The 15,010-nt window shown below is 42.5% G+C and overlaps 1 pseudogene; it reads left to right on the top strand.

Annotated features, from left to right (window-relative positions):
• Nucleotides 1-419: 419 nt before the first annotated feature.
• On the top strand, nt 420-14,465 carry LOC135539156 (MICAL-like protein 2; annotated as a pseudogene).
• Nucleotides 14,466-15,010: the final 545 nt, after the last annotated feature.

Raw genomic sequence — 15,010 nt, 5'->3', positions numbered from 1 at the left:
GTGCTCAGCTGAATCCTTTGTATTCATAACCTAATTGAGTTGCTCATTAAGGCTTCAACACTAATGGCTGCCCATTAGTGCGTTAATGTAGGCCTATAGCCTATTTTGTCCATGAAAATTATAATGATATTAAAACCACACAGACTTCAACAATAGTGTAAATATTGATTTTTTATATATATATATATTTCTATACCAATGATTACCTCTCTGAAATAGACTATTCAGGACATAATGCAAATTAATATTTGATAACCGGACAGACACTAAAAAGGACCGATTCATTGCCAACACTGTGATTATTAAAAAGTGCAATTATGTCACGGTGTAAAATTATAATTAACAGCGTTAATTAGGCTACTGAACCAAAGCCTCGCCCCCTTGCGTCACGCCAATATACTTTTTCATGAGCTATACAATGGTAGCGAATCAGTCGCGACCATCAGCTGATGATTGAACACTGAACTGGCTTTTCTTTCTTGGTAATCGGTATCTTGCTTTCTACTACCTGTACATCACCTGAAATAAGACATAACACCACTGGTTGCATACTTCTCTTTTGTATAGATATTTTTTTCGGGAGTCATTTATTTGACAGGACGCGCTCCGGGAAGGATGGCTGCCATCAAGGCGCTTCAACAATGGTGCAAACTTCAGTGCGATGGGTACCGAGATGTGGCTGTTATCAACATGACAACTTCTTTTAGGGACGGGTTGGCGTTCTGTGCGCTTATCCATAAGTACAGACCGGACCTAATGTAAGCATTAATATAACTTTAAAATATAGATTTGGCAGAAGAATTGATGTTCAGCGTAATGGTTAATCAGGTGCAACAGATCATTAGCAGCTGCAAACAATCAATACTTCCAAACACTTCGATGGGCATTCGCTGCTAAAGCTACAGTTAAAATCTTTTAATATTTATGAATAACCGACCTCGGCGTTTTCTAAACTCGGTGTTACTTGCCATAACACTACACAGCTGATTTCAAATGATCAAAGCTTGATTAGTTGACTTGAATCAGCTGATTTTTAATGTTAGGGCAAAAACCAAAACGTCTAACGTTACAGAGTTTGGGAAACCTTAGACTATTGTCGCCGTACCTTTTTTTTATCATAACCAAACAACATTTTTAATGTTGTCATTGTCTTCTACTTTGCAAACACATTTTGTAGCTTAGACTATAGCTTCAAATCATGATTTAGAAAAGTAATGTTCTCATGTAACGTTTGGCCTAACGACAGATGCCTTGAACACTACATACAATAGAAACGAAGCGCTATTTGCTATCATGTTCTATTTATTTTAAAGGAAAGTGTTCCAAGGGGCTTCCTGTCTAATAATGGTGTCGGGAATCCCCCCTCTAGCCAGAGTCTTGACAACATTTTGGTTGAATTAAAAAATGTAACCTACATTTATCTAAGCATGTTCATCAATTAGGCTAGATTAACATATGCATATGGATATTTGCCTAAGTGAATTTTGAACTACGAGTAAGGTATGTTCGTTTTTTTACCATAGTTTCATGTAGGTATGCATGTGTGATCCTTTATTATGAATCAATACATTGCATAATGTAACATGAATGGAAATTAAATGTGCCCTAGTCAAACTTTTTAGAGTTTCCAGGTTAAGTCAAACATCATTCTTGATTAACAAGAGAACACATTTGATTTTATGTACTAAATGTCTGAAACAGAAAGAAACCTCACAGCATAACCATTCCCACAAGTTTTCTTGCTATACTAGTGGACTAGAATATTATCTTTTATATCCCAGAAGCCTGGTTATTTTCCTTGAACAGGGCAGTTGGGCACCCAAATTCACATGGGAATAACCTTTGATCAACCTCCACAATGTGAATGATTAATTTCCCTGTGTTCTATATTCAGAGACTACGACTCCCTGAATAAAGAGGATGTTTTTGACAACAACAACTTGGTAAGATATACTGTCTATTTATGCATGTAACATCAGCACAGTTAAAGGTTGTACATTGACATGCCCATACTGAACTGTTATCAGGAAGGCAGTTGGTTTGTGTTTGAGGTGATTACATTGTTACAAATGCATCAAGTCCTTTGTAACATTCAGGCCTATTTTTACGAGTGACGTCTCCAAAGCACTGGAATTGTGCACAAGTCAATTCATGGTTATTTTGATACATACCTCAGTGTTTCGATTGAACTGGGGCAAAACCATTTTGCTCTGAAGGGTGATGTTGAATGCAACTCATGAAAAGAATGTGATGGCTCACCATAAATGTGACCTATTGCTTGTAGCATGCATAGTATGTAAACGCTGTGGCCAAATGCTGAACTTCTTTCCCAGTTGATAACTGAACAACATGGATTCCTAGGATTTCGTGTCCCAGGCAAGGTTATTCGTATACCAACTGTAGTTTGGGAAACCATCTCTCCTTGGGGTGCTATGCAAGGTCTGTCCCATGTTGCTGTTTTAATGTGAGGAGAATGTCATCTGCGAGTTGTACGGAACGTGTCAAGTCTGAGTGTTATACTGCCTAACAATTCACTTGGAAGTGACTTTGGCTAGTTGCACTCATTTCTATTGATACTTCGACAGATGCCGGCTTAACTATTAACATCAGATACTATGTTTGACTTGGTTGAATTTAACTTGTTAACTCTTTGGAATTATTTGACCAACTGTTTTTTGTCCCCCACCCCCTCTATTTCCTTCATAGCAGGAAGTGTGTTAGGATAAGAATGAGTCAAACAGCAACGCAGCTGGGACTTGTCCATAATTTAGTTCTCTCTGTGCTGGTTTCCTCTGATTTTGAGGATTACAGACCTCAGTGTTCTATGCTCTCCAGGATCTGTTGCAAAACACTAGCTGCTCGTCGTGCCGATCCCCCACAGCGTCTGTTAGAACCTGAGTACTAGAAGAGGCTCCCTGGGTTATTCATTATGAATGAGGCTTACTGTTATCTGTGGGCCACTCGATCTGCACGATAAAGGTCCATTTACAAATGTTAGACAGTATGATGAGACAACACTGCTTGAGGGGTTGCATAAGAATAACATGTTTTAAGCCACACAGAAGAGTGTAGTTTTTTCAGTTTTAGTAGCGCTAGTCTATTTGACCAACCAACTAGGAAGGAATTCCCCCATGGTGGAGTCCAATCACCAATGTTGTGAAGCTACTTCTTTTTTTAGTCTGCGGTAATCCCATATACATTGACAGTAGTCATGACAAGGAGGTCCCAGTCCTTCATGTGTCAGGTTTCTCTCAGTGGTAGGTATGTCACTACAGACTCAAATATGCATTTGTTTTGTTCAGACTCTGTTTTGTACAGCAACAATGGGCAGTTCCGTTTCTGTTATACAGAGAATCTCACAAATGTAGAAGTTGTTTGGCCTCTCTCCTCCTCCAACACAAACGGATATGCCGTTCTGCAAGGCTGTACTTTAACATTTTAATGAGCACATCAGGTTGATCCTAAACAATGCCCCGTTGTCCTTCTCCCTCCTTGTTCCCAGGGCTGAGTGTGCACAGGAAATGTGCTATTCATTATTCACCCCCTGTCCAGACCTCCCGGCATGGGGCCACAAACAGCTGCTGGCTGGACTTCACTATTTTCTATTTCTGAAGATACCATTTTGTCTGGCTTGTTTACTGTTAAATTAAGTAGCTGCTTTGTATTTTAAGAAACACTCAAGAACATTGGGAAAGTGATGTAAGATTGTTCCTTCTGCTTTGTAAGTGTTAAAAGTTAAGTTTGTAAACATGTACAATGTTATGTGTTCTGCTTGCTAGGGGGAACTCTAATACACCTGACCCTTCTAATTGTTGTCTCTATGACTTTAGGGTTGGTTAATAAAACAAGTGTTTATTTCTAACTTCAGGCTTTCCGGGTTGCAGAGGACAAGCTGGGGATCGCTGCTCTGCTGGATGCAGAGGACATGGTGGCCCTGAGGATCCCAGACCGACTGAGCATCCTCACCTACGTCTCCCAGTACTACAACTACTTCCACGGACGCAACCCTAGTAAGACTGTCTGACTTGAGGCAGCTTTGTTACATTGGAGCACTAGCCTATATGGTTCCACTTTAAGTGTTGTCTTTCCTGGTGTGGTGTTACTTAAGGTGATTGTGAGATACACGCGTTGTTAAATTGGGTGAAAACATTGCTTCAAACTCGTTTAGTGAAATGTGCCTGTCCTTACAATCAGTAGTACATTTAAAACTTGTCAAATGTTTTTCGAATTGTTTATGCTTATTGGTTTAAAAGATAGTATATTCAAACTATTTTAGTTTCACAAAGCATCTCTACTGAGCTATTGGTTCAGGTATTGTAGACTAGATTATTGTGGCTCAACCCTCTGCTTTCTGATGGCCAATGTTTTTTTCCAGTTGGAGGGGTGGGTGCTGTGAAAAGACCAGCAGAGGGCTCCAAGGAGGAGCCGTGTGGAAAGAAGAATCTCCCGGTGGTGGCCAAAACCACTGTGTCTAAAATGGCCATAGAGAATAGCCAACCTCCCTCTCTCATGGTGAAAACCTCCCCCAAAGCAACCAGAGCTGCTGTTCAGGTACAAATGATTCTTTAATGTCTATTTAAAGATATATATCTCAGATGTTTGACAGGCATACATTTAGATGAACTGATGAACTACTAAATGTACACAATATATACAAAAGTATGTGGACACCCCTTCAAATTTCTGGATTTTATTTCAGCTACACCCATTGCTGACAGGTGTATAATTTCAAGCACACAATGCAATCTCTGTAGACAAACATTGGCAGTGGAATGGCCTTACTGCAGAGCTGAGTGACTTTCAATGTGGCACTGTCATAAGATGCCACCTTTCCAACAAGTCAGTTTGTAAAATGTCTGCCCTGCTAGAGCTGCCCCAGTCAACTGTGAGTGCTGTTATTGTGAAGTGGAAACGTAAAGGAGCAACAATGGCTCAGCTGCGATGTGGTCAGTCACAGAACAGGACTGCCGAGTGCTGTAGCGTGTGTAAATCGTCTGTCCTCGGTGGCAACACTAGCTACAGAGTTCCAAACTGCCTCTGGAAGTAACGTCCCTCTGGGGCAGCAGGGTAGCCTAGTGGTTAGAGCGTTGGACTAGTAACCGGAAGGTTGCAAGTTCAAACCCCCGAGCTGACAAGGTACAAATCTGTCATTCTGCCCCTGAACAGGCAGTTAACCCACTGTTCCTACGCAGCTGTTCCTACGCAGTCATTGAAAATAAGAATTTGTTCTTAACTGACTTGCCTGGTTAAATAAAGGTAAAAAAACCAAAAACAATAACAGTTCATAGGAAGCTTCATGAAATGGGTTTCTATGGCCGAGCACACACAAGCTTCAGATCGCAATGCCAAGCGTTGGCTAGAGTGGTGTAATGCTCGTTACCATTGGCCTCTGGAGCAGTGGAAATGCTAAGTTTAGACATGTTAAGACATTAACAGCTTACAGGTAGGCAATTAAGGTCTCAGTTATGAAAACTTAGGACACTAAAGAGGCCTTTCTACTGACTCTGAAAAACACAAAAAGAAATATTCCCCGCTTATCTGTATCTCCTCTGCAAGGAGGCATGAGGACTGCAGATGTTGCCAGGGCAATAAATTGCAATGTCCATACTGTGAGAGAATGGACAGCCCATCGTCCTTGCAGTGGCAGACCACATGTAACAACACCTGCACAGGATAAGTACATCTGAAAATCACACCTGCGGTCCAGGTACAGGATGGCAACAACTGCCCGAGTTACACCAGAAACGCACAATCCCTCCATCAGTGCTCAGACTGTCCACAATAGGCTGAGGGAGGCTGGACTCAGGGCCTGTTGTAAGACTGGTCCTTACCAGACGCCACCGGCAACAAAGTCGCCTATGGGCACAAACCCACAATCGCTGGACCAGACCGTACTTGCAACAAGTGCTCTTCACTCACCAGGGGTGATGGTCAGACTTGCGTTTCTCATCGAAGGCGTGAGCGTTACACCGAGGCCTGTACTCTGGAGCGGGATTGATTTGGAGGTGGCGGGTCCGTCATGGTCTGGGGCGGTGTGTCACAGCATCATCGGACTGAGCTTGTTGTCATTGCAGGCAATCTCAATGCTGTGCATTACAGGGAAGACATCCTCCTTCCTCATGTGGTACCCTTCCAGCAGGCTCATCCTGACATGACCCTCCAGCATGATAATGCCACCAGCCATACTGCTCTTTCTGTGCGTGATTTCCTGCAAGACAGGAATGTCAGTGTTCTGCCATGGCCAGCGACAAGCCCGGATAACAATAGCAAGAACTGGCGAATCTGGTGCAGTCTGAGGAGGAGATGCACAGCAGTACTTAATGCAGCTGGTTGCCACACCAGAGACTGACTGACTGACTTTTGATTCTGACCCCCACCCCTCTGATCAGGGACACATTATTCCATTTCTGTTAGTCACATATCTGTGGAACTTGTTCAGTTTGTCTCGGTAGTTGAATCTTGTTATGGTCATACAAATATTTACACATGTTAATTGTGAAAATAAACGCAGTTGACAGGGGTGGGGGTTTAGTTTACATGACCAAAACACTCTTTTTTTTCTCTCTCTTCCACAGAAGACTGAAGTTTTGGTGGAGAGGTCCAATAAGACAAGCACTCTCAGCAGTAAATGTGTTGTGTGCAAATGCCACGTTCATCTGGTCCAACGGCACTTTATCGAGGGGAAGCTTTACCACAGGAGCTGCTTCAAGTAAATGTCCACTTTAAACATAGAAACCAGCTCCACCATTATGGTTAAAACGTGTTGACACCTTTTATGTTGCACCTTTCACTAGGTGCAGTGAATGCTCCATCGTCCTCCTGGCTGGGGCTTATAAACCAGGGAAGGAGCCAGGTATCTTCATCTGTAATGATGATCAGAACACTAAGAATGGCTGCAACTTGCCTCCCTCCTCTGGGGTTGTCATCAAAACCGGATGCCCAAGCGCCAAAGTTGAATCCAAAAGTGACACCAGCAGAGTCAAGTCTGTCTCCTGCTCCACCTCTGTGCCTTCGACCCCCATCAAGGTGGTCTTGAAGCCTGTGGAGACCACCACCCCAGCTCCCCAACCCTGGACCAGCTCGGCCCAGAGAACCCAGGCAGCACGGCAGAGGTTCTTCCAGTCATCTACCTCAACCTCCAGCAGCCAGAAGCCCCCAGCCCCCTCAGGACTGCCGAGGGTACCCCTGAGTCCTGAGGAAGAGAAGAACCGAGCCAGGGCTGTCATTACCCAGAAACTAGCTGAAGCGAACTGCAACAACAATAACACCAGATACTTTGTTATCCGACCAGCAGAAAGGTGAGTAAAGGCCTATGTGTTTACCTAGAGGCTTTTAGTCTTGTTCAAGCGTGCACAGCCACAGTTCATATCATTTTGTGGATGTCAGCTATTACTAAATGTATTTCCAAACCTAATTGTGATAGTATTGCTACCCAGGTTTGGAGATGTGCTAAGCTCAGCTGACCTCCCCAGCTGGAAGCAGGCTAAATGTGGACCAGGCACAGCAGGACAACTCTTCACCAGCCCCACCAGCAATAAGGAATTGCTTAACACTGTCAACAAAGCCAGCGCCAGACCAACAACTGTATCCTTCAGCACCAAAGGCAAGCTTTTTCAATTCCATTTCATTTTCAGAACTTTTTTTATCACAATCATGTTTTTACAATAGGTCATAGGGGAAACTTAAAATGCTGGAACACTTTCGATTACCTTGTTGTTAATGCAAGGGTGTAGCCACGAACAGCATTTCCATAAAGTTTAACAAAAGTCTGTTTTGAAGTGCATGAAAATAAAATGAGCTGCTAGTGCATTAGCAGTCTTTATTAACAGCCACTTATCATTTAGTTATCCCATCTTGTTTAGCCCTTTTTTAAATGTTTTTATTTTTAACATTAAATAGAATTGTAGAATTTGATAATGAGCTTGAATCATCCATTCTCCTTTCAAAATGTATGTCTCTTTGGCAGTAAGTGCAGACCGTGCAGAGGCTCCTGTTAACTGGCGATCAAAGCTCAAGCCTGTTAAAAATGGACCAGAACTGAAGTAAGTCTGGACTGCTCATCTGTTAATCAACCACTTTTCTTTCTAATCCTGTACATCCACACGAAGGGAAGGCAGGTTTGTTCACCCGGGTGAGAGATTAAATTATATATCTGATCTGGAGAGCTAACCAGTTTGGCGTCTCATGTTTCCACTCCTCCAGCCTCCGGATTCATCCTGCCTCGCCCTGCTCTGTTATGGCTGATTGGCTCAAATTGCAGCCACTCTCCTCCCCCATCCTCACAAGTCCCAAGGAGTGCTATGCCTGAAATGAACCCTAGTGCAACACTAACTAGTTTCCCCAGAGTTCCCTCTGACCCCTTCCACTATTTTCTCACCTCCATTATTTCTAAATATTTAAGGTGAGGTTGAATGTTCTGTTTGTACTTACTGTATGTTCAATCCAAATTGGTTGATTTCAGGGGAAAGTCCAGTCTTTTCCTGCTCCTTACATGCACCCTCTTTCTCCAGGACCTCTGACTCTGAGGACCATGTGATCATTGTTGAGCAACCCAAACCTGAAGCCATCTCGAAGTCTTTCGCTACTAGTATCATCGTCAACATCAGCTCTACCTCTCCTCCGATTCCCCCAGCAGCCTTCAACCCTCCTCCACCTGGCCCGGTGTCTCACAGAGCTCCGTCTCCCAAGCAGCCCCATTGTGGCTCTGGAGGCTTGGGTACCTGCTTTTTATTATCTTATCCTCTATAGTTGGCAGAGTAATGATTAGTGTTTCATAAATGATTGAGTAAACATTTTTGCTGACTTGTGATTTTTTATTTTTTTATTATCGCGCTTCACCTTCTAGGTACTAAAAATGGGAATTATTCTACTCCTCTGTTGTCCACTCCTCCCCTGGTTCCTGTCTGGCACAGGGTTCCAACTCCCAATAAGCCTCACCACAGCTCTGCGGGATCGGGTAAAGACAAGAACTCCGTTCAGTGATTGCATCGCTGCAATGTATTTGGAGTCTATATTTTGCAGTTTATTAATCGGTTACACTTTGTTTTTGTTGTTTTTTTTTAGGCTCAACGGATGTCAATTATTCTCCCCTATGTCTCCTAAACCGCCTCGCCAGGGTTCCACAGGTTAGACTGGGCCTTCACTTTCTATTACCAGATAATGTCTCAACCATTGTTTTAATTTGTTTTTGTTATATCTTAGCCTGTTTATTTTCAGAAGTTAAGTGTGACAATGGCTCCCTGAGTGTCAGCCATTAAATATGTAATAATCATATTCTGTCTACCTCTTAGGCTCCAAAAATGGGAAGTATTTGTCACCCACAAACACTTCCCAGTCTGAAACGAGGTCCCCCTCAGTAAGTTATCAGTTATGTCTCATACATAAATAGTGGCATGTTACTAGAGCTTATCAGAGGAAATAATATTCTTATGAAATTCAGGTCATAGTTAAATAATTACACAGGATTAGCAATTGGTGGTGACACAATAGGTTTTCCTTTGTTTTGTTCAATGTAAGTCCCATCACATCCCTATGGACCAGATAGTTAAGGAGCTGCGTGAGATTGGAGACAGCCTGGGTGACTTGGAGAGGAAGGGAGTGGAGATGGAGAAGAGGCTTCGCAGCTGTGAGGAAGGTACTTGCCTTGGGACTTCCCTTGACTCCCAGTGTTTCTTCTTCCTTTGTTGATGTTGACCAATGGCGATTGTTTAGTTGCCAAAGCAAGTAGGAGAGGTCCTCTGCATACACTTTCTCCCGTTGACATTTAGGTAAGTTATTGGTTTTGGCACTAGTCTGGCTTTTGAAGGACTTAGCTGTGGGCAGAATTGCTTGTCGTTTATGTTAAGACGGACCATGTTTCAACCTTAACTGGGTCTTTTTTCAGGACATGATTTTGAAGGACACCATGGGAGAATCTCAATTGCGTACTCCTCAACCCATTGGATGAGAAAGCCAGAAGCCCCTCCCCTCTGGCCTTCTCCTCCAATGGGTTTTGAGAAGGGGAGAGGATGCAAGGAGTATGCAATTGAGATTCTCCCCCTCATCGTTTATTTCCAAGTTAACTTCCAAATAGACCAGCCTTTATGATTTAGATATTTATTAATGTACTTCAATTGAAATGGCCCAGTCCCTCCACTTCTCAGTTTTGAGTTGTGCTCTGATGGTGAGCATGTTATCCCTGTTGTGAAGTTCTATTAGTTAATGTGACGGCTGTTGCTCATCGAGTGATTAAAAGTTTCTTATTGCGTGATTAACTGAATCAAGAAATTATTAACTCATTAACCTGGGGAACCAGGTTAGTTTTTATTGAGTTTCTATTTCCCAAATTAACTCAAAGAATATCAGTATCGATTTTACAACAGCCGCTAATTAACCAGTTACCTCTACAATCTCGTTCTGAACGTCGTATAGTCCGTGAATCTGCAGGGACCCGGGTCTCGCCAATGAGTTCGTACCACACCAATCTTAGTTGAATATTTATTTGCTAAAATGATACACCTTTATAGGCTATTGATTAGAACGTAGTATAATGGGTCATAACACTATGTTGAGTGTTACCCAAAATGGGGATTTCAAAGAGAGAAAAAGGAAATATACATTTGGGTGAATTTGTCAGCTATGCTTATTCTAACCCTTGCCTTGCCCCAAACTGCCGCTCTTATGGGTCAGAATATAATGATGTAATTGTGGGGAAGTTCTGTGGATTCTCCGTGTGGACCATTCAGGCTGCTCGATGACGCACTTCTCCGTCGAACCTTTCTGGTCGTCCTCACGATGTCCGTGTCCTTTTGGCTTAGGAGTCTGTTCCTTCACACTTGTTCTGGAAGGGGTCTTCTGAGGACACAGCTCTGTAGCTCAGAGCTCACAGCGTTGGAATGAAAGTGTAGACACCGCGATTCGATGGGAGATGGAGGATAGGTGGGTCAACTTGAATTCACCCGCTTAGACACAGCTACTCATCCGTAGCTTGGGTAGAAAAAGATTTCTTTGTCTTCAAACTTGAGTTGGGTTTTGGGTTTGACTTTTTAGACCTTAGCTGCAGCTTGGGTCATGCAGTCGTCCCTGTAAGTTCTTTACTCACAGGTTTTATACCCTTGGGTCAGAAGTGTGCGTAACCCCTTTAGGGCAATTCTCTGGACGTACCCAGTTAAGAGCAAGGTTTTTCTCAAATCTGATTTTAGACAACTAACTTAACATTTCATCTTTACCAAAACATTTCCTTTGATTTGGACATATTCCACACAACGTACAATGTATAAACATCAAACATGTACTAGGAAAACTCTTCACGTAACAATGTTTTCGTAATAACGCCATCGATTAACCGTTAATAACAAAACAAAAATGACACAGATTTTCATATTCCATCTATCGTCATGACCACCATTGTGGCTGACGGAAACCATTGTTCCAAAGTCCCTTTATTTCATGTTTAATGTTCTGAGATCTGGTTCTCCATAGTAACAGGACAAAGGAATTTGTCTGTGGCCTGAGATTTACCAGGGGCACGAGGTCATAAAACCCCCACATCTTCAGACCCCTAGATCTCTCCTCCGTTGGGGTTGAGATATAATATGTAGGGTTGTGGTCTCCTGTAACCTGACCTGATCAGGACAGTCATGACACCTGCTAGCCCTCCTGAGATTTTACACAGGAATCCAAACCCACACAGCCTGGAGGGGAGAGGTGTGACAGCCGAACAGGTTCCATTCCCCTCCTCCACGGCCCAATGAGGCGAGAGGCGGGCACAGCCCACATGGGGGCACCTTCTCCCTCTCTGATATTATCCATCCCCCTTGAGTGAGAGGTGGTGGTGAATCGCTGACCAGAGACTGGCTGTGGCTGCAGACAGGGCAGGGGCAGTAGGGGGGGCCTGATTGCTCTGCTCAAGGTCACCATCTGGGCACAGTTATATTAATATTATTATCCGGTTCACTGCTTTACTCCTTCCCTCACTCCTTCCATGCTCCTGGCTGTCCTGCTGATAGGAGGCAGGGGGAGTTAATGGGACTCTTCTCTCTGTCCCAGGCCAGTTTGTACTATTGATTGTGGCTGGTGTGTTTGTATACACAGCCCTTAGGCACTGACAAAGGCTCAATGTGCATGTTGGACTGGAACAATGTGATTAATTTTGTTCATAAGTCTTAGACAAATGTCATTTTTTTTAAACGTATTGCCAATGAACTTCCTTGACACTGGCTTTTTGCAGAGGGTAAGGGGGACATTTTGATGGACCCTCTGATGGTTGACTGGTTCAACCTGATCCGAAAGAAGCAGACGTACATTAGGAGGGAGTCAGAGCTTGTGTACATGTGAGTACTTGTCAAGTTAAATGTTACCCAAATTTATATGCACTATTTTGGATTTACAATGGCTTAAACATCACTTATTGCATTTGTCAGAGCGAAGACTCAAGACCTGGAGGGGCAGCAGCCTGGGGTGGAGGGTGAGCTGCGCAGACTGTTGGAGAAACCAGGTAGGTGGCACAATGCTCACACAGCACCTTAACTGTTCACTTTACATCCCCCTAACAGATCAGCAGCTACCGTGTTGTAGTGTCGTGCTCCTATGTCAAACACGGGTCTTCTTATCACTGGTATCACAGATCATCTGAAGTCTACAGAGGAGCGTCGGCGGAGAGAACGGGCTGATGGAGAGGTTGATGGAGATTGTGAACGGTAGAAACGCCATTGTAGAAGGACTGGATGAAGACAGGCTCAGGTAGGGAAATGGTGCAACTTTATTGCTTTTACAATTTGATCTGAGCTGTGACCCATTTTCTTTTTAAATGTGAGGATCATTTCAATATCTGCAATGGTCTCAAGCAGTGACTGGAATGCCACTGAGGTCAAGATGGATGTCTAACTTGAAAAACCTAAACATGTTCTCCATTTTTAGGGAAGACAAAGAGGATCAGCAGTTGAATGAAATGATGCAGACTCTTGGTGAGTATTTAAAGTGGTTGATTTAAAATGCCCCTGTCTTTAAACCCTGGGATGTTCCTTGCTTATTGTCATTTCCTCTCTTTGTTCTGGTGGACAGGACTTAAACAATCCAAAATCAAGAGGAAGTCTTCCTTCAAAATGCTGTTCAGACAAAAAAGTAGTAAAAAGGTCACTGTGAGGGATCCAGGGACTGCGTTTTGATTGTTCTGCTCTGAGGTATGCGTTTTCCCATGTCTGGATTGTTTTTAATTGGGTTTATATTTTCAAGTGATACGGCGTGTGTACACCAACTTGTGTTCATGGCGGTATTTGAGCTCCGCTAATAAGTAACAAGAGTGCATGTTGCTGAGCCTGAAAGATCTGAAGGTCTAAGACCAACTTTTTTTCAGCTACATATCACATCAAGTTGGTGTTTCGTTTAGAAATGCTTTTTTGTTTGAGGAGACTCCAGGCTTTCACTCTTCATTTAGTGTTGTTCTTGAGATGGGTCTCATGACACTTGACTGATCATAATGTTCTGTTCCTTTTTTGAGTTGGTGTATATCTAAGGGATCACAATTTAACTCATGGTTTGCTTTGTTTTTTTTTCCACACGTGTTCAAGAGTCACTGTTAGAATGAGTCCAATGCAAAATAATGTAACTGGTATTGTTGCACCGGATAATCCATATCACCGTTAAATTGTTAGTATCAAAAGAGGAGCTTGCCTTTGAGTGATGTTTTTAGCTCCAGTATGTCCAATTTAATACCAATGTCTTTTATGCTTCCAAAAAGTATGTTATTACAAACGTCGAGTAAAATGGAGTGGAATCCATCTGTCGACCAGTGAAGTGGTAAGCAGCCTTCTCCGCTACCTCAGTTGAAAGGCTGTATTTCTTCTGTCGTGCTGTAGGTGGCACCATGGTTTTACCGTACACCAACCAGGCAGGAACCTGAATCCAATTCACCACAGTACAGACAGCTAATTTTATACATGCTGCAAAAAGTTCCAACTCTGCTGATGCAATAACATTGTGAAAGCTTACGTAGAACAGTAGCTCATAAACTAATGATTGTATTGAGCTTTTAATCTTAAACCTGGTTTAATTAAACATATATTAGTATAGAATTATCTACTGAAGCATTGTTTATGCCTGGTCCATTATTGCAATGTTTTAAGTTAACATTGTTGGCTTTTGGAGTCATCTGTGAAAATGCTGTTTGTATGCACAGGTCCCAATGTCTCGTGACTTTTTAAAATTTGGAAGAATGTTAAATGAATGTGTGCATAATGTGTATTTATATTTTTAATTGAGTTTGCTGTCCAATAAATAATTTGAACGTCCTTGGTTTTGAAAGCACTCATATCTAACTTTTTAATGTCTTGTAGAATTTAACTGTAGGCTTTTTTTTTACTTCTCGGCCATGATATTTTATAGTTTCAATTAACGTGTTCCTTGATAAACTGTAGGATGTTTTTTCAATATGATTTGATTTCTTCACATGTGGGACTGTTCAGTTCCTAATAAAAAATCTAAACCGATCCTCGAGCTCTCTCTCATAGAAGCACAAAGTTACAGCCTGATTTTTACCGCACAGACCACGGTCCTCATCCAACATGTTTTGGTTCTGGACCTGCTATGCCGGGACCCTACTTAAGTATCAAAGCTCAGAAGTGATCATTTGGAGCGATGTAATTTTTTCTGCATTTAATATGGGTTTTAAGGAAGGCATTAAGATTTGTTCACGTCAATATATTTGCAGCTACTTATAGATGACATATCCCCAATTTGAAGATGCATGAAATTGTGATCACAAACTTGGAACGGCATCTTTCTAGCTGAGAGGAACTGGGGATGGTATTGGTGCAGTACACCATGTGTGATGTAGGTGACAGTCAAGACAGAATACGTGTGATCGAGTTAATTAAAGCTTTGCGCCCCATCTACTGCAAATGCTTGCGCTTCTGCAATTAAGAATCAAAGGCGAGGGCTTAGTGTCAGGGGGTGTCTAATACATGGTTGTAACAGGAATGGGACCTGATTTGCCAGGCTCCTAGCGACAAGCATTAACAGCGGCCTCAAATTA

Source organism: Oncorhynchus masou, unplaced genomic scaffold (assembly GCF_036934945.1).
Source record: "Oncorhynchus masou masou isolate Uvic2021 unplaced genomic scaffold, UVic_Omas_1.1 unplaced_scaffold_1777, whole genome shotgun sequence".
In the NCBI taxonomy this organism is placed as follows: domain Eukaryota; kingdom Metazoa; phylum Chordata; class Actinopteri; order Salmoniformes; family Salmonidae; genus Oncorhynchus; species Oncorhynchus masou.
Note: the sequence above shows the minus strand (reverse complement) of the source record. Positions and strands in the feature narration are given on the sequence as shown.